The sequence below is a fragment of the Peromyscus californicus genome, unplaced genomic scaffold, assembly GCF_007827085.1.
Source record: "Peromyscus californicus insignis strain IS unplaced genomic scaffold, ASM782708v3 Scaffold_22__1_contigs__length_63687245, whole genome shotgun sequence".
Taxonomy (NCBI): Eukaryota; Metazoa; Chordata; class Mammalia; order Rodentia; family Cricetidae; genus Peromyscus; species Peromyscus californicus.
Genome location: NW_026294525.1, coordinates 27,695,460 through 27,720,486, shown reverse-complemented (window position 1 = coordinate 27,720,486; position 25,027 = coordinate 27,695,460). Strand labels below are relative to the sequence as shown.

Here is a 25,027-nt window from a genome sequence, read left to right as displayed (position 1 = left end):
AAGCCCCGATCACCCGCAGTGGACTGGAACAACATCATTCAACGGATGAAGCAACAGGGAGTCGCAGGATGGAGAGCAAAGCAAATGTGTACATTCTTTCTGATTTCAGCCCACTGGAAAATATTTCAGGAGTACCGATGTCCAGTAGGTGTCTAGTAGGTGGAGGCATAGTTACAGGGACTAACAATGACCTATGTAAGGATGTGTTTAAATGCTGGGTACAAAAACATGAGTTTTTATCACACATATCCCCCAAAACTGGTGATTTGGAAGAACAAATTTAGGAGGGACAGGTGGAATTAGTTAATCTAATTTTTTATTGGCTAATGGGTGTTTGGGTATAATATAGCAAAAAAAATTGCTCAAACTAATATGTTATTAACTCGTAGATGAAAGATAATTAATGTTTTCATATAACACATAAGTACAAGATGGATTATAGGCAGGAACTAGTAACATTAACAAGAGAAAAAAAATACTTCTAACATGGATGGCTTGAAGTATGATGTAAGGAGCTCCTGAGGGACCTTGAACGATTGATACAGGTAAGAATCCAGGGAAGGGGAAGATGTAGGAAAATAGGGTGGAGCTTGGGATAAACATCCGTGATTGGTGATGGGTGTTGGCTGGGAGTGTGGTGAATGTGGAAACTGTCATCAATCCAATCCTGTTTCATTGTTTACTTGAAATAAAAGATGAAGGAATTTTTGAGAATTTTAAGTCATGTAGAAATGGAAGAGATATACATAATGACCAATAACAATTATTTTAAAAGTTTCTTTAAGTATACATTTTTGTTACGCTTTATGATCTAGAAATGTTTTTTTTTTTGTTGTTGTTTTTTGAGACAGGGTTTCTATGTGTAGCTTTGGAGCCTTTCCTGGAACTTACTCTGTAGTCCAAGCTGGCCTCGAACTCACAGAGATCTATCTGCCTTTGCCTCTGCCTCTGCCCCTCGAGTGCTGGGATTAAAGGTATGTGCGTGCCACCATCGCCTGGCTTTAGAAATGTTTTAAAAACATAGTATACCAAATTTCTGGAAAAGATGTAAATTGCTAAGTTTAAACTGATTTTAAAAATTGCAAGCATATTTTTGTGAACTATATAGATTTTGATGTTTAGTGTAATCTTGTACCATGTTGTTTTTTTTTTTTCAGTGCTATGGATTGAGCCCAGGGTCTCATGCATGCTTGGCAAGTGCTCCCCCATTGGGCTTAATCTCCACCCTGTAATGTGATTTTATTATTATTATTATTATTATTATTATTAACTTATCAGGCAATGTATATATGGAAATTATTGAATTTGTGTTAGGAGAAATAAGGCTTGACATATACAATTCTAGAAATAACGCTAGTGTAAAGATCAACTTTATGGTGGTTTGGATGAGAATGGCCCTAATAGTCTCACATATTTGAATGTTTGCTTCCTAGTTGGTGGACTGTTTAGGAAGGATTAGCAAGTGTGGCCTTGTAGGAGAGGTGTGTCACTGTTGGTGGAATTTGAGGTTTCAAAAGCCCATGCCCAGCCTCTCTCTCTTTCTCTCTCTCTTCCTGCCTGTAACTTGTGGATCAGCTATGAGCTCTCAGATACTGCTCTCAACACTGCCTACCTGCTGCCATGCTTTGCACCATGATGGTCGTGGACTCACCCTCTGAAACTGTAAGCAAGGCCCCAATTAAATTCTTTCTTTTATAAGCTGCTTTGGTGATGGTGTCTTCACAGCAATAGAATAGTAACTAAGAAAAACTTCAAAGATTACCTACAAAAAATTAGAAAAGATTGCCAATGGAAGAATGCTATTAAAAATAAACTGCAATACTCTTAATAAAAGCACTGGTACCATAGTAGATATAGATTACTGAAGTCACAGGTTAGGCTCCATTTTGTAAGAGCATTCCCTGTATGGTGCAGATGATGTATGAGTTTCCTATGGCTGCTGTAAGGAAACATCACAGTTCAGCTTCAAACAATGTAACTTATTCTTCTATTTTTACAGAAGCCAAAAGTCTGACATCAAGACCTTGGTAGAGAATGAACTTGATGAAGTTTCGGGGTACCAGTTTCTCTCAGCTTCTATGGCTCTGTCTATGTCATGGCTTTAGTAATGCCATTTCTGCCTCTGTCTTCGTAAGGCTGTCTGTCTTTGTCCTATGTCTCTGAACTCATCTGGCTTTCTCCTCTCCTCTATAATATCACACTAATCATCTGGATTTAGGGCACACCCTACTCTTAGATGACCTCACCTTCAGCAATCACATCGGCAATGACCCTATTTCCAAATGAGGAAAATGGTAATGTCTCTCTGGAGGACACAAAATGTCCTACAATAGACAGTAACATAAAAATGGAAGGAAAGAAATAATTGCTCAATAAACGGAAAATAGATTTTTTTTTAAATTATGGGAGTTAAGGTGAGGGAGTTCGATGGATTCCTTGGTGGAAAATAGGTTTCAAATGAATAAAGTTAAACATAAAATATGAAAAGGTAAAAAAGGAAAGGAAGAAAATACAGGTGCCTATTTATTGCTTCTTAGGAAGTCAATGACTCTAACTGCAAAGGTAACAGCAGATGTTTATGAACATTTAAATCAATAAAAAATGTAGGAAAATTAAAATGAAAATAAAAGATAAAACCAAGAAGAACCATATACAACGAATACAATGAACACATGCAGAATTCTTTGAATTCAATATGAAAAAGCCTAAAATATCAATGGAAACTTAAAGTGGTAAAAAATTAGGAGAAGCTAAAACACTAACCATGCACTAAGTACACATTACTAACCTACCTCTGTACTGATATTGCTCTTATCAAGGCCATCAATGACCTTCCTAAATCAATTCTGCACTTTCACATTACTTTTCCTGCCAAAAATTATTGTCACTGGTCCCATGTTCCTTTTAAAGTCTTCTCTGTCACATTGACACCTCTGGGTCTGTGTTCAGCTCACCTGCCATCCTCCTTAGGCTGATCCCATCTCTGTAACTAGCTCCATTTTCCATATCATTAGCATTGCTCAAACATCTAGAGGTCATGGCTGATATCTCTTCATTCTAAAGGCTACACCCAATTCACTAGCCAGTTCTTTATTGTCAAAATGTGCCAAGTCTGATCACTTCTTCACATCTGCAGTCCCACATCCCCTGAGGTCAAGCTCCATTGCCTCTCACAGGCTGCTGCTTCCTTCCGGTCTTGATTCCTGCAGTGAAATCTTTACACCAGCCCCAGAAATTGGTCTTCTCCATTCAGGAATGCATATGCAGTGTCCACAGCCTAAGTTATACAAAACAGCATAACACAACGCCCCCTTTCCCATCCCCCAGATCACCAAATTCTTTTCCCAGAAGCAATACAGTCTCTTGTATTTCCTTCTAGACTTACGCTATGAATTCACCAGCAAACTCACTTCCATCCAGTGTCTGCAACTTGTGTTAGAATGATTGATCTTCCATCAGCCTATCAGATACTCCCATTATACTCAGAATATAACCTAAATGGATGGTGAGGCTGTCTGTGTCACCTAGAATAACCCACCTGCCCCCAAAAGGACCACTTAACACCAGTGCCTTCTTGCAGTTCCTAGATACAGCACGTTCATTCTTTTCTCTGCATATTTGCACAGACTTGGAATGTGCTTATCTTATTTTCTCTCTGTTCCTTGAGACTTTTGATTACCTATGACCTCAACAAAGAGGCTTTCCCTGATTCCTGTCTAAAATACCACTTTATGCCTAACAACACCAATACCTTGCTGTACAGTTCTTCACAGATCATCTGCCTTGAAATTGTCTTTATCTGCCCCTGGTGGCAGGTAAAGTCTATACAGGAAATAGTTTGCTCACTACTGTAGGTACAGGACCTACATCTACGTGTGGTGTATGGTGGCATCTAATAAAAATAGCTGAAGAAAGAAAATATGTAAAAAAAATCTGTTGTTTATCTCATGTGAAATTGGCAAACTTCAAGTTTTATAAATATTGGTAATCAAGCTGATAGGAGCTACTATTGGGATTTATAAGCTGTTACCATCTTATCCACTGGATGTCAATGAGAAAATGTGCATCAAGAAAGTTGCTATAGCCAGGCATGGTAGTTCGTATCTGTCATCTCAGCACTCATGAGTCTGTGAAATGAGGATCACTGGGAGTTTGAAGTCATCTGGGTATAACAGAAATTGTTAGAAGGTCTTATTAATAAAAACAAACCCAGAGCCAGGTATTGGGGTGAATGCTGAAAGATCAGAGAGACAGAGCAGGCTACAGCTATCTCACCTTGCCAATTCCTCAGCTGATCCTGTTTTTTCAGACTGGAAACCTCTGAATCCTCATCCAAATGAATCTCAGCTGAACTGTTGCTCAAAAGCCTAAAAGTTTAACAGGCTAGTTCCTGGTCCTCACACCTTATATACCTTTCTGCTTCCTGCCATCACTTCCTTAGATTAAAAGGCATGAGTCACCATGCTTGGCTGTTTCCAGTGTGGCTTTGAACTCACAGAGATCCAGACAGATCTTTGCCTCTGGAATGCTAGGATTATAGGCGTGTGCTACCGCTGCCTAACCTCTATGTTTAATATTATGGCTGTTCTGTTCTCTGACCCCCAGATAAGTTTATTGGGGTGCACAATATATTAACCACATCTGGGCTCCATTGTGAGATTCTGTTTCTAAGAAAAAAAATAAAAAAGTTCTTAATCTATGTGTCCTTTCCTTGTGTGTCCAGGAATCTGTCCCAGGGAAACATTTTGGGTAGCATAGACACCAAAGATGTACATTAGAACCATCACTTCCTGTAGGACTAGTTAAATAAGTTACTACAGATGCATAAAGCTATTATAAGGTTATTCAATAATATGTAGTGACGTAGGACAATGGAATGCTATGTTAGGCAAGAAGGAAATATAAAAACACACTGAAATATAAGTTGAGCACATTTTTCCCCACCTGGCTCTGTTGACAAGCAATGATATTGTCAGAAAAAGCCTTTGCTGAAATCAAGTGAATATATGAGAAGCTGACACCCTAGAATAATTTGATGAGTAGACAGAAATACATCAGATTCCCTGAAGTGAGAGGTCTGGAAGATGGTAATCAGAGCAAAACAAAGGGAAATGTTGAGTTCAAATTCAGAAGCGGTATTTCAAATCAGAACTTGCCCATTTCTATGCTGTCCTAACTCCCAGGGTTTTATCTGCATTCTAGAGATGAAAACTTTGCTGCTTGGCCAGGATCTAGTCTAGTGGAAACTGATTGTCCAGCCCAGGAGTTGGTTTCCCTGGAGAAGCAGAGAACTGTGCAGCAGTATTGATGAGGTCCTTCTAAACTCCCAAGAGGGGTCGATTTTTCCTAAGCAAGATGCCCATACCTAAGAGCTTGTGCCTGTCTGATTAGGTGACCTGGCATGAAACAGGAAATCAGCCCTCTCCTCCCCCTGCCCGCCGCCACCCCGCCTCTGCCTCTCCCTTTCCCCCTCCCTCGCTACTTCCTTCTCCTTCTCTCTTCTCCCCAGGGTGTACACAAAAACATCTGTGCAGTGTGTGCATGTCAGTGTGTAGGTGTGCATGCATGTGGAGACCAGAGCGGGATATGTGGTGTCTTCCTGCATCACTTTCAGTCCTGCTGTTCTGAGACAGGGTCTCTCACTGAACTGATGATACCTTTGCCGTTTGGGCTAGGTTGGCTGGCCAGCAAGCTCTGGGGGAATCTGCCTGTTTCCAACCCTCAAGACTGGGGTTACAAGCACTTGCAGTCACGCCTACCTTTTTATGCAGGTGTTGGGGGACAAGCTCAGATCCTCATGTCACATAGCAAGTGCTCTTACCCACGGAGCCGTCACTGTAGCTCCAGACACACCTTCATCATTAGGCACTCTGGTTTCTTCTTAAACTCCCTGCCTTCTCTCTATTATTTTTTCTAGCCACAATCCTCTGAATTTCTAGGGAAAATTCCATTTTGTCTCAGCTTCCTTTATTGTTACTGTGATAAAATATCCTGATAAAAGCACCTTATAGCTAGGCAGTGGTGGCACATGCCTTTAATTCCAGCACTCGGGAGGCAGAGGCAGGTGAATCTCTGTGAGTTCGAGGCCAGCCTGGTCTACAGAGTGAGTTCCAGGACGGGGACCAAAACTACACAGAGAGACCCTGTCTCAAAAAACAAAAAAACAAAAAAAGCACCTTATATGAGACAGGGTTCACAATTCCAGGTTACAGTCCATCACCCTAGGGGAAACCAAGGCAGCAAAAACTTGAAATAAATAGCTAGTCCCAATGACATCCATAGTCAAGAGCAGACAGCAATGACTTAATTCATGTAGGCTAATGCTCAGCCCCCTTCCTTTTTATCACCCAGTTGTCAGCCCAGCCCACGATATGGTACTGCCCACATCCAGGGTGCGTCCTTCATCTTCCCTCCTCCTCAACCCCATTGAGAAAATTCCCCACAAGCATGTTCACAGGCTGAAGGAAGATGGACAATTCCTCATGGAAGCTCCCTCCACAGGGGATTCTTAATCCATGTCAGGCTGACAGGAGCCACCACCACTTACTCCTTCCCACATGCTGGATAGCAGAAATGACCTGGACTCATGTACGCCTGCCAGCTACTAGACCAGTGGTTCTCAACCTGTGGGCTGCAACCCCTCTGGCAAACCTCTGTCTGCAAAAATATTTCCATTATGATTCATAACAGTAGCAAAATTACAGTTATGAAGTAGCAACAAAAGTAATTTTATGGTGGGGGGTCACTGCAATGTGTGAGGAACTGTATTAAAGGGTGGCAGCATCAGGAAGGTTGGGAGCCACTGGACTAGACAGTAACACCATCATAACTCTAGTTCACCTTCTATGTAGTTCTTTTTTGTTTTGGTTTTGGTTTTTCTTTCGAGACAGGGTTTCTCTGTGTAGCTTTGCGCCTTTCCTGGAACTCACTTTGGAGACCAGGCTGGCCTCGAACTCACAGAGATCCGCCTGCCTCTGCCTCCCGAGTGTTGGGATTAAAGGCGTGTGCCACCACCACCTAGCCTATGTAGTTCTTATATTCAAGGCCCTTGTGCTCTCTAAGACAGGGCTCTTGCATGCCTTCTTCTCGTGTGTAGCTTTCTGCGTGTGTCAAGCCTGAAAAGATGTAGGGAGGTCATGGAAATGGTGTAATTTTTTTTTATCTGCTATAAATCATTCTTTTTTTTATACCTCTATCCCCCTGGATATTAACAATGAATGTATCCTCATGAGGAAATGTGGGTTTTGGTTTCTGTGGGCTGGCCGGAGAGCCAATCTAACCCATCTGCCAACTCCAGGTCCACAGAGACACCCTGTCTCAAAAAAAATACAGTGGAGTAGAGGACAGAGGAAGATACTCAGCATTGACATCTGGCTGCCACACACGAGTGCACACCTGCATGCACAGGGATACCTGCACACATACAGTCACTCATTCACCTATCCCTACACACACACACACACACACACACACACACACACACACATATACATACAGGTACACACACACACACACAAACACAAGAGGAATAAAAATGTCATTACTCACAGAAGACGTGACTGTTATGTGTATAAGATCCCAAAATGTGGATGGACAAACTGTCTGAATACATACATTTATTTGGCAAGTTTGTTGGATACATATACATGTGTGATTTCTCGGTGTTCCACCATTAGGCTGTATCCCCAACTCTTCCTTTAGTTTTTTAAGACGGTGTCTCACTGAGTTCAGGCTAGTCTTGAAATTACCATGTAGCCGAGGATGGCTTTGAACTTGCAGACCTGCCACAGCCTCCCTAGTAATTTTATGACTCAGCAACAATGAATTTCAAATGAAATTAAAAGCTCTCCGTGTGTGGTATGTAGAAAAGGAACTCAACTATGAGAATAGTAATGGCACTCAGTAACATCCAAGAGAGAGAGAGAGAGAGAGAGAGAGAGAGAGAGAGAGAGAGAGAGAGAATGAGTCTAGAGATCATGCAACTTTGTTAAAAACTGACCCTTTCTTTTGCCCAGAAAATATGCTCACACCACTAAAAGTCTTGGCAGAGTTCAGGGAGAATCCTTGCTAGGAGACAGTGAGCTTCCTATCTTTAGGGGACTGAGATGAGCCGGCTCTTATCTGCTGACCTGCTCACAATGAGCTAGAGATGGACTCAGCTTGGAAACGCCCCCCCCATCCCCCTTTATTTCTTATGGAGGGTCTGATGGCCAGCTCTAGGGGCTAGCTTTAAGCTGTAAGACTAGCACTCAACAATGGCACCAGCTACTATAACTGTGCCCCTAAAGACTGTCTATGGCAGAATCGCCCCTTTCCTGACCAGATGAAAGACTCAGGTTATCAGAAAAATTCCTTTGGCCCCTTTCCTATTGTATGTGCGTGGAAAGGTGAGAGCTTATAGCCCCAGTTTGTGCCTACCTTGTCTCTTCTACCTCACATGGCCAGGAAGAAGGAATAAAGAGTGTTTGTTGTCTGTCAATAAAATAAAACACCACAAGGTTCTGGAAAGAGAGAACAGTGACTATTGCTCATAGAGGATTACATAATTTTATAACTTTGAACGACAACACATCCATCTAATTACCACCAATATGTCACCATGTTTGAAAATGTGAAAGGGCTTTTGGATTTATTAATTTCTTGAATCTTCACAACTTTAGAATAGTCAGTTACCTCTTGTGAAGCAAGCACTTGTGTATTTTTCTTATTGCCACTTTACTTTTTCTGACCCGCGATTGCTTTCTTACTGCATCTGACTAGTTTTTCTAAACCATTTCCTATGGATTAATCTGTTCTATTACGTCTGATCCCTACGACTGGCAAAATACAAAACTGTTGAGTGCTTAGCGTATTTACTTTTCTTTGCTACTGATGTCCAGGAGAAATGAATGTGATGTCTCTTCATAGTTTTCCTCTTATTTTCATGTTCTTATAAAAGTTTTCCCACCTCCATGAGTAGTTCCTATATATCATGAAATTTTACTTTGGGGTTGGGGGGAACACAATGAAATAAAATAAAAACCACAGGTAACATACCAGTATTCTACCTAAAATGAGACTGTAAACTATTTTGTGTGAATTCTTCCTCAGCTTGTGATGTTACCTCTGTTTCATAATATCATAAATAATTATAATTCATATTTGCTATGTAATTTCATTGTTTATAACTTCCTGCATTGTAAGGGATGTTAGGACATGTCTGATAAATTCCCAGTAAACAGTGCATAATGCATTTGTGGTGATTTGAATGAGAATGTCCACCACAGATTCATATATTTAAGTACTTGGTCCCCAGTTGCTGGAGCTGTTTGCGGAGGCTGAGGAGGTGTGGCTTTGTTGGAGAAAGTATGCCACTGGAGATGGGTTTTGGGAGTTTAAAGGCCCAAGTCATCTCCAGTATGACTCTCTCTGCTTCAGGCTTGCAGTTCAAGATGTGAGCTGTGGGTTTGCTATTCCAGTCGCCATCCCTGATGGTTTTTAGTGGCACTCTTACCCTGCGAGGAAAAGTCATGGAACACGATAGAATCCACTAACAAGAGTTTTATTAAGACAAGGAGAAAGGGATCGATGTGATCAGGCCTGCTGAAAGGACATGTGTGGGACAAGGGGGGACAGGGGGGGACATGGGGACACGGGGCTTGTCTTTTTAAGGGCCACCCCGCACATGTGCACGCAGGCTCACGTGGCTACTCCACGCATGTGCATAGATTACGTGGTCAGGCCTTGCGTGATTACATGACCACACAGTGCATGGGTTACGTAGAATGCATGACCCAGAAATGACTAGGTGGAAATGACTAAGTGTCCAGCTGGGGCACCCCTGCCTTCATGCCCACCACTTCCTCACCTTGATGGACTCTTAACCCTCCAGAATCATAAGCCCAAATAACTTTCATCTTCTACAAATTTCCTTTGTTGTGGTGTTTTATCACAGCATTAGAAAAGTAACTGACAAAACATTTTAAGGCTTTTGGTAAATAATATAAAAAAAAGATACATGAAGGTTTCACCGAGGTGTGCTCCTGAAATCATTGTGGGATCTGTGATCATGCCACCCCAAGCTCTTCTGATCTTATCTAAAATCACTGCAGGAGACTGTGTATATAATCCACGCTAGACACCCTCGGGAATTCATATGCTTCAATCTTCCCTTACTTGCATATTAATCTTTCACAAGACTCTTTTTTGTATGTATAAATGATGTTTTCACATTCCCCATTCATTTTTTCCCTCTGAGAGCTAATAAAGGAAATTTACTATTTTGTAAGAATTGTTTCTATATGAAAGATTCTAACTTCTTGTCTATCACAAATTTTAATAGGTTTACAATTTGCCTTCTTAATGGTGTTTTTAGGTAACCACAAATAGTTACTGAATATTATCAAATGTCTCATTGGTACCTATTGATAATCTTTCTTGCTTTGCTTTTAAATCCATAGATGTGTTATACTGCTACAAAAAAAGGTAAATGATATGTTAGACTGCTCTTGTATTACATAAACTCTAATATACGCCGCATGATATGATTTTGCTTGACAGAATTTTCAGGAAAACAAACCACCTAAAGCTTTACATTGTTCATTGCTTTCTGCCATGGAGATCCTTTGACATTAAGTGGCCCAGTTCTTCCCAACAGCAGCAGGCATCAGGTGGCTGATAGGGCTGAGCACCTGACCCGAGGGTAGGGAGCCAGTGACCAGGTTGGCACAACAGTGAATGAGACCAATTAAGTTTCCCTTTTGAGGGTTTAGCTTATTCAGTCAGTTCGTGATGAGCTCTGGAGCTGAGAGCTCATGCCAGGAAGACCAGGTGGCAAGCGTGTTGGGCCATGTGCAAGATAAATGTGCAGATATGCAGCAAGCCCTGAGGTTCCTGAGTGGAACAGGGTGCTCATGACTTCCGGTGGGCTTTTACGTTTCTCTTGTTTCCAGTGAGTTCACACGTACTTTGTCCTCAGATGCTGTAAAAAACTGCATGGTCATTTTATTTGCACATTTTCCTCTTCTTTATTTAGGGTACTCAGAGTAGGTTTTTGATTAGGCAATAGAGAAGCCTTCCCTGGGCACACTGCCACCTCCTTATCCACCATAGATCAGGGCAAAGTGTGTGGTTCTGTGGTCCCAGAATGCAGAGGATCACTCGCCTCTTCCTAACATCAAAAGCTTTGAGCTCAACATTAAATGAACCCGAGGTGGAAGTTTCCTCCCGGCCATGTAGTTCAGCGAATCTTTAAAATTAATGAAGCTTTGTATCGGGGGCATTTTCTAAACCCGGCTCGGTAGAACTCTAAATTAACCAAAGATTCAATAAAAAGTAGGAGCCACGAGGCAATGAATTATTGACAAAGATCCCTTAAGGCAGGGATAACTTCTCAATTTTAAGAAAATTATTTCTTCTTCAAACCAGAAGGAGTATTTTGCCCTTCTAGCATTGGATTCAGAGGGTCCCTTTGCTTCCTAAGAGGTGTAACTACAGCTGTTGTGTGTCTCCTTACTAACCCACCATTCTCCCAGCAGTGAGAGGTAATCCAGTCACCTCAAGGGAGGATGAAGCATCAGTTTACATCTCCAGCGCCTCAGTGACCCAGTTCGGTTTGTTCTGAGTTTCTGTGCCAGAACTGGGCAGTTTTCTCAGTGAAAGTATTGATTTAGGTCTCTAGAGGCAATTACCAGCCTCATCAACATCAACATCAAGATAAGAGAGATCTACTCTGTGAATAAAACCTTTTTTTATATGCAAAACAGAACTCTGAAATGGATTTCTTATCACCAACTGAAAAGACCAGCATGATTGCTGGGACTTTAGGAATATATAAACATAGCCTGGCAGTGGTGGCACTCACCTTTAATCCCAGCACTCAGGAGACAGAGGCAGGTGAATCTCTGAGTTTGAGGCCAGTCTGCCTGGTCTACAAAGTGAGTTCCAGGACAGCCAAGGCTACACAGAGAAACCCTTTCTCAACACCCCCCCCCCCCAAAGAATAGGTAATCACATTTTTTGAGGTGTCAGGAGGTGGAGAATGTCAAGCTATGCTCCTACAGAAGCTGGCACCATGCTGGAAAGTGTCTTCACTAACACAGCTCTCAGGCATGAAAAAGAGCCAATCAACACTGTAACAACTATGTTTTGTATTCCCTGTATTTCTTTCTTCTTGTTGGTATCAAGCTGGGGCAGTCTCAGCTGATAGTGACATTGGTTACAGTGTATTTAAACCAATTAAATGTATGTGTGATGATAGTACAACACATTTGAACTTTCTAAAGGTTCCTGGGATGGTCTCAGCTGGGATGTGTGAGGAGGGATGAGGATTTCTTCAGACATGGAACCATCATTTAAACTAATTGGTTTTGCCATCTGAGCATGGGAGTGACACCCATAATCCCATCACTGGGAAGGTGGAAGCAGGAAGATCATGATTGTGAAGCCAGACTGAACTACATAGAACAACCCTACCTCAAAAAAACAAAACAAAAAAGCAAGGAAACACAAAGCTGATTCTTTTATAAATTACTTTTGGTCAATCCCTTGTATTACCTGTTCTGTATAGCTATCTCTGAATGTGTCTTAGGTTGGGTTTTTAAGAAGTGGTCCAGAAAATGAGTAATCCTTTAGAATGATCTATAGGAAATACGACCATGAGAAACTGGTATGAGACAGGGAATTGGAAGTCAAGGAACTGTGCAAAGTAGTACAAAATGTAATACTCCAAGGTAGTACACAATGTAACACTTCTGGAAGTCAACAATGTAACACTCCTGGTAGTATACAATGTTACACTTTTGCTGGTCCACAATGTAATACTCCAAGGTAGTATACAATGTAACACTCCAAGTACACAATGTAACTTCCCAACTGAAGAAAGGAGTAGACTAGCAGCCAGAGGATGGAAATTCCAGTGGCTCATAGTCTGAGGCCAGTCCTAGACTAGAGAGGGGTAGGCTCTGCTGGGCAGGAGTAAAAGCGGGGTGATAGAAGAGATATCAGAGAATGTGGATGGAGACAAGCAGCAAGCTGTAAGTGGTATCTCAATTAACCCTGCATTTGGCTGCAGCAGATAGAAACCTGATGTAGTGAGTTACCCAGAGTACGTCTCCACTGCAACATCAAGTGCAGAGATTGGTTGGCTGGCAGCTTAGGCTTTGTGTAGCAGCTTCATGATGCTATCGGTGAACAGTTGTCCAGCTCTGTCCTCTCAGGATGACAAGATGACCTTTCAGCCTCCAACCTTCCAGCTTCATTCCTCCTCAGAAGAGGAAGGGAAACAGGAAGAAGGCAAACATTTCCCAGAAACCTCTAGCAGACTTCGGCTTTAGTTTGCCATAACTGATCATCACATGCTTTTCAGGTAAGGCATTCCAGGAAGATGGCACATGGCTCCCCTGAGAAAAACCACATTTTTAAAAAAGCAAAATCAATGGATAAATAGTAGTAGCTGTCCAATAGGGCATCTCTCTCTGCTTCTCCTTCCTTTCCTTTCTTCTTTTTAAAAAAGATAATAGGCCATCTTATGAGTTTCCATGGAGAAGACAGAACTGGAGCTTGGGAAGATAGGAGAGCTGGCCAATCAGAAGATGAGCGAGGACGTTTACAAGAGCCTTGAACTCTGAAGGGACCCATGTTTGGGTGAACATCTGCCCTTGCCACTTTAAAATAAAGAATATCTTCATCTTTGAGCTTCTGTTTTGTACGTGAATCTGACTGGATGGTTGTGCTGTGTGAAGCAGAACACAGTCCATGGCTTAGGCCTGTGGTACTGTGTGGGAAAAGAGAAACTTATTTTATGTTTTGTTTGAGACAGGGTTTCATGTAGCCTGGGGCTGGGCTCACTGTGTAGCTCAGGAATGACTAGATGAACTTGAATTCCTGAGCTTTCTGCCTTGATCTCCCAAATGCTGGGCCTACAAGAGTGCAATACCGAGCCTGGCTCAGTATATTGACTTATACACTTTTAGATTCAATTAATCTCCCTCTTCCTAGAAGTGCCTCTCCCCAGTAGTGGATTCCAGGGCTTTAGGAAGGAGGCAAGGGCTCTAGCATTGAACTTTTAGCTCCAGAACACCCTCTCCTTACGTTTGGAGACAGGGTCTCACTAAGTTACTTGGGCTTGGCCTTGAATTTACTCTGTATCTCAGGTCAGTCTTGAACCTTTGCCTCCCCCTCCAAGTTGCTGAAGATTGTAGGCTTGCACAATCAGATTGAGCTCCAAAGTTTATTTTTGAAAGAAATAGATTCATTTTGCATTTTATAAGGAAGTTGCCCATACAATTGCATATCTTTCAAAGTATCTTGTTGATCATTTTCGGAGTGCAGAGTAAAAGAACAAAAGCGGCGGGGGGGGGGGGGGGGGGGGGGGAGAAAATGAGAGCTAATGGAAAGATGAGTAATTCATCTGTGAAGACTGAATTACATCATGCTTAAGATTTAGTTGGGAACGTACCAGAAATACTCTCTAACATAATCAAGGTGCATGTGAATCAAGCAATATGCAATTATTGTGATGGTTAATTTTAATTGTCAGTGTGAGAAAATCTAGACTCATCTGGGAAGACAGTGTGGGTGAAGGATTGTCTCTGTTATGTTAATCGATGTGGGAAGACTCAACCATCTTTGGGTGACTCCATTCCCTAGGCAGGAGATGATGGTCATTTAAGTGTAGAGAGCAAACTGAGCATGAGCGCATTCATTCTCTCTGAGCTCTTGACTGTAGCTGTGACTAGCTGTTCTAAGTTCTTGGCTTGGCTTCCCCACAGGGATGGGCTTAACCTGGATGGAGAGCCAAATACACAGTTTCTCCCTTAGAGTTGATTCTGTGAGTGTATTTCAGATAGCAACAGAAATGAAACTAAAACATCATCTTTTCAAATCTTTGGGTTTTTTGTTTTTTGTATTTTGCTATCAACTCTGTTAAGCTTAATATGACCTCACTTCACTTTTCTTTCTTTCTTTCTTTCTTTCTTTCTTTCTTTCTTTCTTTCTTTCTTTCTTTCTTTCTTTTTTCTTTCTTCCTTCCTTCCTTCCTTCCTTTCTTTCTTTTCCAATACAGGATTTCTCTGTGTAACTTTGGAGCCTGTTCTGGATCTCACTCTGTAGACCAGGCTGACCTTGAATTCACAGAGATCCACCTGCCTCTGCCTCCCAAGTGCTAGGATTAAAGGTGTGAGCCACCACCGCCCAGCGTATGTCTTTATTATTCAATGCAATGCATCTGGTCACTCAACCAAGACTTTTGCCCTGGCCCAGGTTGGTAGTAATGACAGTGTCTTCTTCTTCTTTCTTTTTCTTCTTGTTCTTCTTATTCTTGTTCTTGTTTTTGTTCTTCTTGTTCTCATTCTCATTCTCATTCTTCTTCTTCTCCTTTTCCTTCTCCTCCTCCTCCTCCTCCTCCTCCTTCTTCATCATCCAGCAAGTGGCAGCAGCAGCAGGAACTTTTCTATGCCAGCCTCACCAAGACTCTGCCCAGGGACCAGTTTACCAGTCTGTCCCTGAAGTACATACATCTTTAGCCAATAATTGGTCGTTCTTGGCAAGTAAAAGTTTGCTAGTAAATTATTACAAAATAAAAATGTACACATTGATGTTGTGATAAAGTCTTTTGGGGAGTTATGGGGATTTTTTTTTGGAAAATTATCACATTTTGAAAGACAAATATTCACAAACTTGGAAATAGAAATCACTTTTAAAGATGGGCTTGCCTGGTGGAATAGAATGCTATTTACATGTGAAGACTCAGATGACTCAGTCATTAAAAAAGCAGGCAGTTTTAAATTCAATTTTCTTTTGCAGTTAATGACTCAGTGATAGCCGATAAATAGGAGTTTGAGTTATACACAACCTGTGGGGTCAGGTTTTTTTTTTCACAGTCTCCACAAAGCAGAGAAAATGTAAAAGGAAACATTAAAATACCATTGTACAAATTTGCATTTAAAATCAAATTTAGGCTGACATGAAACTGGTTTGTATGAAAAATCAAATCTTTGTAGAATATTCTTCTGTAATAATTATCAGCCCTGGTTTACTGATATTCATATTTCAAAATAATTTATCAGAAATTTACTCAATATTGCCACAACTCATAAAATACACTTAATGGTTGCATCAGCAGAAATCCCTTCCTCAAAGTTAAAATTATCAAAAAAATGCTTCCAATTTATATTTTCTAAGAGGAACTTGTATTACTTTTAATTATACTGATTGAAAATGAAACTGCCAAAAGAATACATTTTGATGACCTAGTATATAGCTATGTAGAAATGACAGAAAAATGTGGTGATCAGTCAAGATATCACACAAAGTATTACTTAGTATCCAAGATTATGACACTAAATGTTTTCTTTAATTTATAAGTATGGTGGTTTGAATAGGATTGGCCCCCATAGACTCATGTGTTTGAATGCTTGGCCCATGGGGAGTAGCACTATTAGGAGGTGTGGCCTTGTTGAAGTAGGTGTGGCCATGTTGGAGGAAATGTGTCACTATGGGGGCGGGCTTTGAGGTGTCATGTGTTCAAACAATGCCCAGTGTGGCACACAGTCTCCTCCTGCTGCCTGTGGATCAAGATGTAGAACTCTCAGCTCCTTTTCCAGAACTATGTCTGCCTGCATGCTGCTGTGTCCTGTTATGATGATAATGAACTAAATTTCTGAAACTATAAACCACCACCCCAATTAAATGTTTCCTTTTATAGTAGTTGCCATGGTCATGTTGTCTCTTCACAGCCATAGAACACTGACTAAGACAATGAACTATAGGTTAGTAGTCTCTCTTGTTGTGTGTCAACACAATCACTGTGAGTCCCAGTGGGAATGATCTGGAGGAAGGGTCTTTAATGAGGTAGCCAGGTTCAAATGAAACTGTGAGTGTGGGGTTCTAGTCTGGCAGGACCACCGTCCTTGTGCGAGGCAGAGGAAGACTAGAAAGTTTTCTCCCCACAAGCACTGAGGACAGCTGTCTAGGGATATGGTGAGATGAGGAATGGCATCTACAAGCTGGGAAGGAGGGCCGCAGCATGACCAACCTGGCACCATCTTGGTTGCAAATGTCTGTTTTCCAGAATGGTGAGGAAATGCAAGTCTCTTGTTTAAGCCATTCAGCTGGTTGTATTTCTTATGGCAGCCAGACCTAATCAACACATAGGTCATTTTTTACTATGTCTTTGAAACAGTTTCCTTTCTGTTCTTTTGCAGTGCTGGGCCATTGCTCTACCACCAGGCTATGTGATACCTCTGGCCCTTGTCAGATATTTTAAGGAAAAAAAAATCTTTATACTTTAGTACTTTTTTTTTTTGAGACAGGGTTTCTCTGTGTAGTTTTGGTTCCTGTCCTGGATCTTGCTCTGTAGACCAGGCTGGCTTCTCAAACTCACAGAGATCCGCCTGTCTCTGCCTCCCAAGTGCTGGGATTAAAGGCATGTGCCACCACCATCCGGTATACTTTTGTACCTTTAATAAAATTTCTTCCTTGCAAAAGATCTTTACCAATCCCACATCAGATAGAGGACTGATCTCTAAAATATATAAAGAACTCAAGAAACTAGACAGCAATATATCAAGTAATCCAATTAAAAAATGGGCTACAGAGCTAAACAGAAAATTCTCACTAAAAGAATCTCAAATGACCAAAAGACATTTAAGGAAATGTTCAACATCCTTAGCCATCAGGGAAATGCAAGTCAAAATGACTCTGAGATACCATCTTATGCTTGTCAGAATGGCTAAGATAAAAATACAGATGACAGCTTTTGTTGGAGAGAATGTGGAGAAAGGGGAACACTCCTCCACTGCTGGTGGGAATGCAATCTTTTACAGCCACTCTGGAAATCAGTATGGTGGTATCTCAGAAAATTGGGAATCCACCTGCCTCAAGATCCAGCAATACCACTCCTGGGCATATACCCAAAAGTTGCTCAACCACACCACAAGGACATTTGCTCAGCCATCTTCATAGCAGCATTATTTGTAATGGCCAGAACCTGGAAACAACCTAGATGCCCTTCAACAGAAGAATGGATAAAGAAAATGTGGTACATTTACACAATGGAGTATTATGCAGCAGTAAAAAAAAATGTCATCATGAAATTTGGCAAATGGATGGAACTAGAAAAAAATCATCCTGAGTGAGATAATCCAGACACAGAAAGACAAACATGGTATGTACTCACTCATAAGTGAATGTTAGAAGCAAAGCAAAGGATAACTGGGCTACAGTCCACAAACCCAGAGAAGCTAGGTAAAGAGGAGGACGCTAAGAAGGACACACATGGATTGCCCCAGGAAAGGGAAAGGGTTAAGATCTCCTGGGCAAACTGAGAGGGGGGAGTGGAGGGGAGGGCATGGGAGGTGGGAACATGGGGCAGAGACAGAGAGGGAGAGCAATGAAAGAGATCTATCTTAACAGAGTGTACCATTAAGGGGTTAGGGAGAAATCTGCAGCTAGGGAAAACCCCTGGAGCTCACAAGACTGTCCCCTGCTAAGACTTGTGGCAATGATGGGGAGGGAGCTTGAACTAGCCTTCCCCTGCACTCAGATTGGTGTCTACCCTAATTGTCATCATAGAACCTACATCCAGTGACTGATGGAAGCAGATGCAGAGATCCACAGCCAAGCACTTGGCCAAGATCCTGGAGTTCAGTTGAAGAGAGGGAGGAAGGATGGTAAGAGCAAGGTGGGGGGGGGGAAGGAGCGGGGGGGGGGGGGGCGGCGTGGGGAGAGAGGTGGTGGTGGTCAGGATCATGATGGGAAAAATCATCGAGATAGCTGACCCAAGTTAATGGGAGCTCATGGATTCTGGACTGACACCTGGGGAGCCTGCATGGGACTGAACTAGGCCCTGTGAATGTGGGTGAAAGTTGGCGTGGCTTGATATGTTTGTGGGTTCCCTGCCAAGGGACCAGGACTTACCCTGAGTACACAAACTGGCTTTTCAGACCTCCTTCGCTATGGTGTGATGCCTTACTCAGCCTTGATGCAGGGGGAGGGGCTAGATCTAGCCCCAACTTGGTATAACAGCCTGTATTGACTACCCACAGGAGGCCTTTCTCTCTATGAGGAGGGGTTGTGGGTGGGATAGGGGTAGGTGGGGGGAGCAGGAGAAGAAGGAGGAGGAACAGGTTGGTATGTAAAAGGAAAGAAAATATTTTTTGATAAAAATTATATTAAAAAACCATTTATTCCTTGCTTTTGAACCACCCCCCCATCCCCCCCACCCCCCACCCCCGCTTTTCACCAGGTAGGTGCTGGAAAGTACTCAATCAGTCACTTCCTGAACTGAGGTCTTTCTGTGCCTTCTCTCCATCTTCACAATGGCGTTTCTCTCAGCTTCCTCTCCCGAGATCAGCTGCTTCCATCCTGACTCTACATGACCTTTCAGGCTAAATACTCCACAGTAACCGGCTCATTAGAGCCCAAATTCTAAATGCATGGGGGGAAAAGCTCCCTGGCTTATCCTAGCCTACAGGTCTATGTATACAATGTCACAGGTCCTTCTGTTCAGGTGCGCTGGGGCCACGCTTGTAGTGGGTAGCCATTCCAGCTTTGATCTGGAAGTTCCAACCCCCATTGAGACTTCGGCAACTGTCACGCCTACAAGGCGGGGCCAAGGGAGGCGCCTGGGGACCCGAGATCTGGATCGGGGAGCGCGCACTGCTCCGCTCTGGGACCCTGGATGGTGGAGGTGGGCCAAGCAGAGCTCCAGAGAACACCGCTGGACTGCGATACACCTTCCCCAGACCCCGCGACCTACCTATCCCTTAATTTGTAAGTTACGCCATTAAATAAATCTCCTTTTAACTACGTGGAGTGGCCTTAATAATTTCACCAATACACGCTGGTCGACTTGCTGTCTTGGCCTTCATCTGTGAGGCTCAGGTGGAAGACAGCTCCAAAGGTGGTGGTACGGTCTGGGTTTATGCTTCTAGGTTGCAGTGTGGACAGAGAAGATAGACCGGCTTCCATTGCCAGCTCACCTTCTTCCTACAAGGGCGTTCAGCGTCTTCAACTACAGTTGCAATAAGAAAAGAAGAAATCAGTGGTGCATGCTGGGGATTATCTCAGGACTGTCTTAGGATTACTTGGAAATTTTAACAGAATAATGTAAATATTTACTCATTTTTAGTGAAGGGTATCTAAAGTCATTTGTGTGTATGTATCTCTCTCTCTCTCTCTCTCTCTGTGTGTGTGTGTGTGTGTGTGTGTGTTATTGGGTATTGAATTCAGGGCTCGGTACACGATTGTCATAAAAATATAGTGAGACTAACAGCCAGTGTGATGGCTCTGCCAATAAAGTGTCACACATGCCTGACTACCTAAGTTTGAGCCCTGCATCCCACACAGAGGTGGAAGGTGAGAATCAGCTCCACAGAGTTGTTCTGAGACCTCCATACGCACACCATGGTGTGCACACAACAATAATAACAAATCATAAGAGTATGGTAACTCAAGACTCTTGTCACATGTTTTCATAGGTGAATTTGGAAGTTTTCGGTCAAGATGAAAGTAAAACTTAAGAATCATTGATCACCGAAAATTGAACATTGCAGCACTTTAATGAGCTAGATGTAAATGACAGCTGCAGCCTGGACTGAAGCCATAGAACAAAGCTCCCCAGGCCGCTGAGACAGCTTCCACAAAAATCAATTCGGTGAAACTCCTCTGCTTTATTGCTGGAGAGGGACTCATGGAGTTCACACTCTTGGTTTAAATGGTGTCCAAATAAGTGTGCTGATTTGGTTTGCTAGCCTCCGGCAGATGAAAACAATGGTTTCTTAAGTAAAATGTTGAGAGTGCTTCTAAAATATGAAGAGTGATTACTGATCTCTTTCAAGGGAAAAAAAAAAAACAACAACCCACAGTTGCTTGAAAAGAGCCAATGACACGTGTTGTTTACCACTCTTGAATACTTGGGATAGCCTGAGTGAAGGGCCTGCCCCTAGCCAATCACAGTACGCACTCCCAGGGTAGAACAGTCAAAAACTTGGTGGCTACTTCAGAGAGTTATAACATGGCATAAAACAACACTATAATAATGTGAGCGGAGACTGACTGGGCTTATGCCAGAGCAATAAGCTAAAATGCCTTTAAGTGCTCCCGATGAGAAGATTAAAAGCCTGAATTAAGACAGTGGCTATAAAATTGGAGAGTGGATCTGTAAGTTTGCCTTTCTGCTTTCGTGATTAAGCACTGGGACTAAGGCAACTTAGAGAAGAAACAGCTTCTTTGGGCTTACAGTTGCAGAGGGTCAGAGTACTTGGTGGTGGGGATAGCATGGTAAAGCAGCTAGAACAGCCAGGTGCTCACATCTTGAACCCAAACTCAAAGCAGAGGTGGGAGTCCTTAAACTCTCAAACCCCGCCTCCAGTGACGTACTTCCTCCAGCAAAGCCACTTCTTCTAAATGTCCTCCAACAGTACCACATAAAGTGAGGAAGGACCCAGTGTTCAAACACACAGCCCTATGGGGGACACTCTTCCTCAAGCTAAGGCCCTGCTGAGACTTGAAAGATCAAAGAAGTGAACAGAGTTACTGCTGAGGTTGTGAGACTAGGTACAAGGGAGGAGAGGAGGCACAGCTTGAGAGTTCGGTGGGTGTGAAAGCGTTTGGGGCTCCTAACTCTCTGGAGAGCATCATTTTCATCCGGCTGACATTTGAAAGGAAGGCTTGGAAATCATCAAAAAAAGGTCAGGGGAGCACAAAATCCACTTAGTAGTGACTTTCCCTGCCAGGGAAAGAAACGTCTCATTTTAAACCGCTGGTGCACAGAGAGCATGGTAAGTTCCTTGAGGGCAGAGCACACATCGTTTATCCTACATCTCCAGTGCCCAAATATGGCAGCTACCTAGTAATAATAATGCATTCATTTGATTCCTAGAAACCAATCAAAGTCACCTTGCCCTTTTCTCAACATCTCTCAGTAACACGTAAAATAAGACAAATGCGTAGATGTCTTTTGTCCCTTAACTCACAGCCGTGTCCTCAGATTGGCTTCTAACTTGCTATGTAGCTAAGGCTAGTCTTGAACACCTCATCTTTTCTCCACGTCCTGACTCCAGTCATATACCAACACACCTGACCATAGTTATCTTTCAACTTGTTTCTTGGCAAGGAATTTAAAGGTCCTTGTTGTCCAATGGGACAAGAGCTTGTGATATCACCCATTCCATCTCTTCAGGCTCCAGCTGGTTTGTTTGTGTTGTTGGCTTTTTTTTTTTTAAGCTGCTGATGCTAATCATCTGCATGGCTCAGCAGGAGCAAGGAGCGCCAAGAGAGATCTCCCAATCTGTGAGTCTACAAGCCATTGGCACCCTGTATGCTTACATAGCCAGGCCAGGATTGCCACTCCCTCAACAGAGGAAGCTTCCCTTTTTCAAATTGTGGAGCAAATTGTGCCCTGAAGCTTTCCCTCTCCCCAGTACGTACCTAGGGGTGGGGATGGACATGGGGAGCTCATCTTTGCCTGCAAACAAATCAAGACATACTCAAAGGAAAGGATCTGAATTAGGTCAGGTTTGGACACAGAGAAAGAACAGTCTAGATGCCTTATGGAGCTTCTCGGAAAAGAATGCTTTCATGATTTTAGTTACTGGCGGCTACTGTGGCAATTACTTTAATTTTTTTTTTTCCCATTTGGATGTTTAATTTTCAAGTCTGAGAAATGGAAGCAATTTTATCCTTTATCAAATAGTTCTGAGTCATGGTTGATCTCTCTGGGAAAGAAAAAAAAAAGCAGTTTAAAATCTCAGTTGGCTGGGAAGCAGGAACACAAACAAAACAAAAATCTCACAAGGAAACAAGATCCCCAAAACCCTCCCAATCGTGTTCATTCTTGCATGAAAGATATACTCTACTATCTTAGAATCCGATCACCCAATCTGTGAGGCTGAATAGCACACTTTGCACTCCCAGATCTCTGGTTGGCAGCATCATTGTATATAAACCATTAAACTACAATGGAAACACAGCCGCGGGCTTATTAGTCTCTTGGCCAGAGGAACCATTTTTGCTTTATCTGCTTTCTTTTGAGTCTTTCGGAAACTGGAGCGACTTCCTACAAACCCGAGGTAAGCTGTTTTCTCCTTAGAGAAACTCTTGCGCGGAGTTCATTCAGGAAAATAATTAGCAGGAGAGAGGGGGGCCTCTAAGGTTGCCTGGAACAGATGCAGGAGCCAGGACACGTGAGCAGCTCTGGCTCTTACCATCCTACTTACTGTCCCCAGTGAGGGGCCATGGGGACGAGATAAGGATTTGGTCAAGATCAAAACTGACCCAGTGTGGGAAGATTAAATAGAAAGGAAAGCCTGAGGGTGGGCAACGGGTGAATGGGTGGGACAGGGAAGAGACTCTATTCCATTTCCGAACCGGGGAGGGGGGTCACAGACATTGTCATCTCCCTATTAGGAAAGGTTCCAGGACACGGCAGAGTTTTCTGAGAAGACTGTGAGATCAGATGGAGTCATTTTTGGATACAAACGCCTGTGGCTTCTTCTCCTGCGCAGTTCAAGGAAGACTTAATTGCTGTGCGCTGCCTCCCTGCACTCCTCTTCCCGCACTTCACCACCCACCTTCCCGAAGCACATCTGCAGGCTCCACAGAGACGTGGCAGGCAGCCACGATTCTGTCCCACACTCAACACCACCTCAAATGCCAGACTTGCTGGGATTCTGCACGTGAGAACAGGAGAGCAGAGGGTGCCTGAGCAGTCTGAGGAAAGTTCCTTTGACTAGGTGCAACAACTTCCTAGGAACAAAGTAAAACCCGGAACCTCCTGTGCTGGAGAGAGAGAGGCTGGAGTTTGTGCATGTTACAATAAACGAAAAATTGGTTGTGTGCGTTGTTATTTTTGGTGCTGGAGATTGAAGGCAGGATATTGTTCTTGCCTCTCCATTGGGCTGCAAAGAACCCTTCCACCCTTGTTTCCAAAGTTTAATTCCAAACTCAGTCTTCTGGACTCAAGCTGGAAATGCAAATCCAAACCGGAAATGGCCGTATTTACTCACTCCCCCACTGGACATGTAAGGGCTTTGTAAAATCCTTGAAAACTTTGAATCCTTAGTAATTTTGCTTTCTGTCATGTATAATGTGTGGCCTCAGAGGATACTGAATGGATTAAGATGTTTGTTTACATAGTTACACATTTGTGTATCAGGCTCTAACCAAGCCCAGCACAGCTCTCCTAAGTGAACTTCTGTCCGGTACCTAACACTAAACCAGAAGGAAGTTCAGCCCACTGCACAGCTCACTTGGGTTCATCGACCCATTTATTTACAACGATGGAGACCCAGTCCACGGTGCAAGCACACTAGGCAAGCTCTCCGTCACTGAACTTGACCTTCAGGTTCTTCCAGTGGTTCTCAACCTTCCTAATGCTGTGTCCCTTTGATACAGTTTCTCGTGGCACGGTGACCCCCTCCCCAAACTATAGAATTATTTCATTGCTACTTTATAAATGCAATTTTGCTACTGTTACGAATTGTAATATGAATTTCTGATATGCAGGGTATCTGATGTGTGACTCCTGTTGGGGTCTGGACCACAGGTGGAGAACTGCTATTTTAGACAATTACAGTTGAAGCATCCCTGGGTTGACAGCACGTTTTCTGGGGCTGACCTGAGGAACCACCATTGTTCTTACCGACAGCAGTAGGCTGTTGTTTCTTTCAGGATGGCTCATGTCAGGCATCGTTTCCTTATTTCTGATGCATTTTGAATGTTCCTATCTGAGCTTTTATGACGTGTCTGCCTTTTTAACATGGCTAGAAGGATACTCCTTATTGAATTCTCACTATTCCATCTTCATAGCTTTTGCTAGAGGCTTTAGTCCTGAAAGATGCACTAGCCCCAAGGCTTCTCTGTTCCTGAGGGTGGTACCAATCACAGATTGAATATATTTAATTTCCTCTGTTCCCCTTTCAAATAATTTTAGGGGTGGGGAAGTGGCTTAGTGGGTGTTTTTAGTTTGTGCCTGTGAAGAGACACCATGACCAAGGCAACTCTTATAAGTGGAAACATTTAATTGAGGTGGCTTGCTTACAGTTTC

General features: G+C 42.8%; 1 long non-coding RNA gene across 1 annotated transcript; it reads left to right on the top strand.

Moving 5' to 3' along the window:
* Positions 1–1,267: 1,267 nt before the first annotated feature.
* On the top strand, positions 1,268–19,788 carry LOC128118472 (uncharacterized). The gene is made up of 5 exons (XR_008221234.1): positions 1,268–1,662; positions 2,000–2,056; positions 17,184–18,145; positions 18,553–18,650; positions 19,226–19,788. It is a non-coding gene; the product is annotated as an uncharacterized LOC128118472 (long non-coding RNA).
* Positions 19,789–25,027: the final 5,239 nt, after the last annotated feature.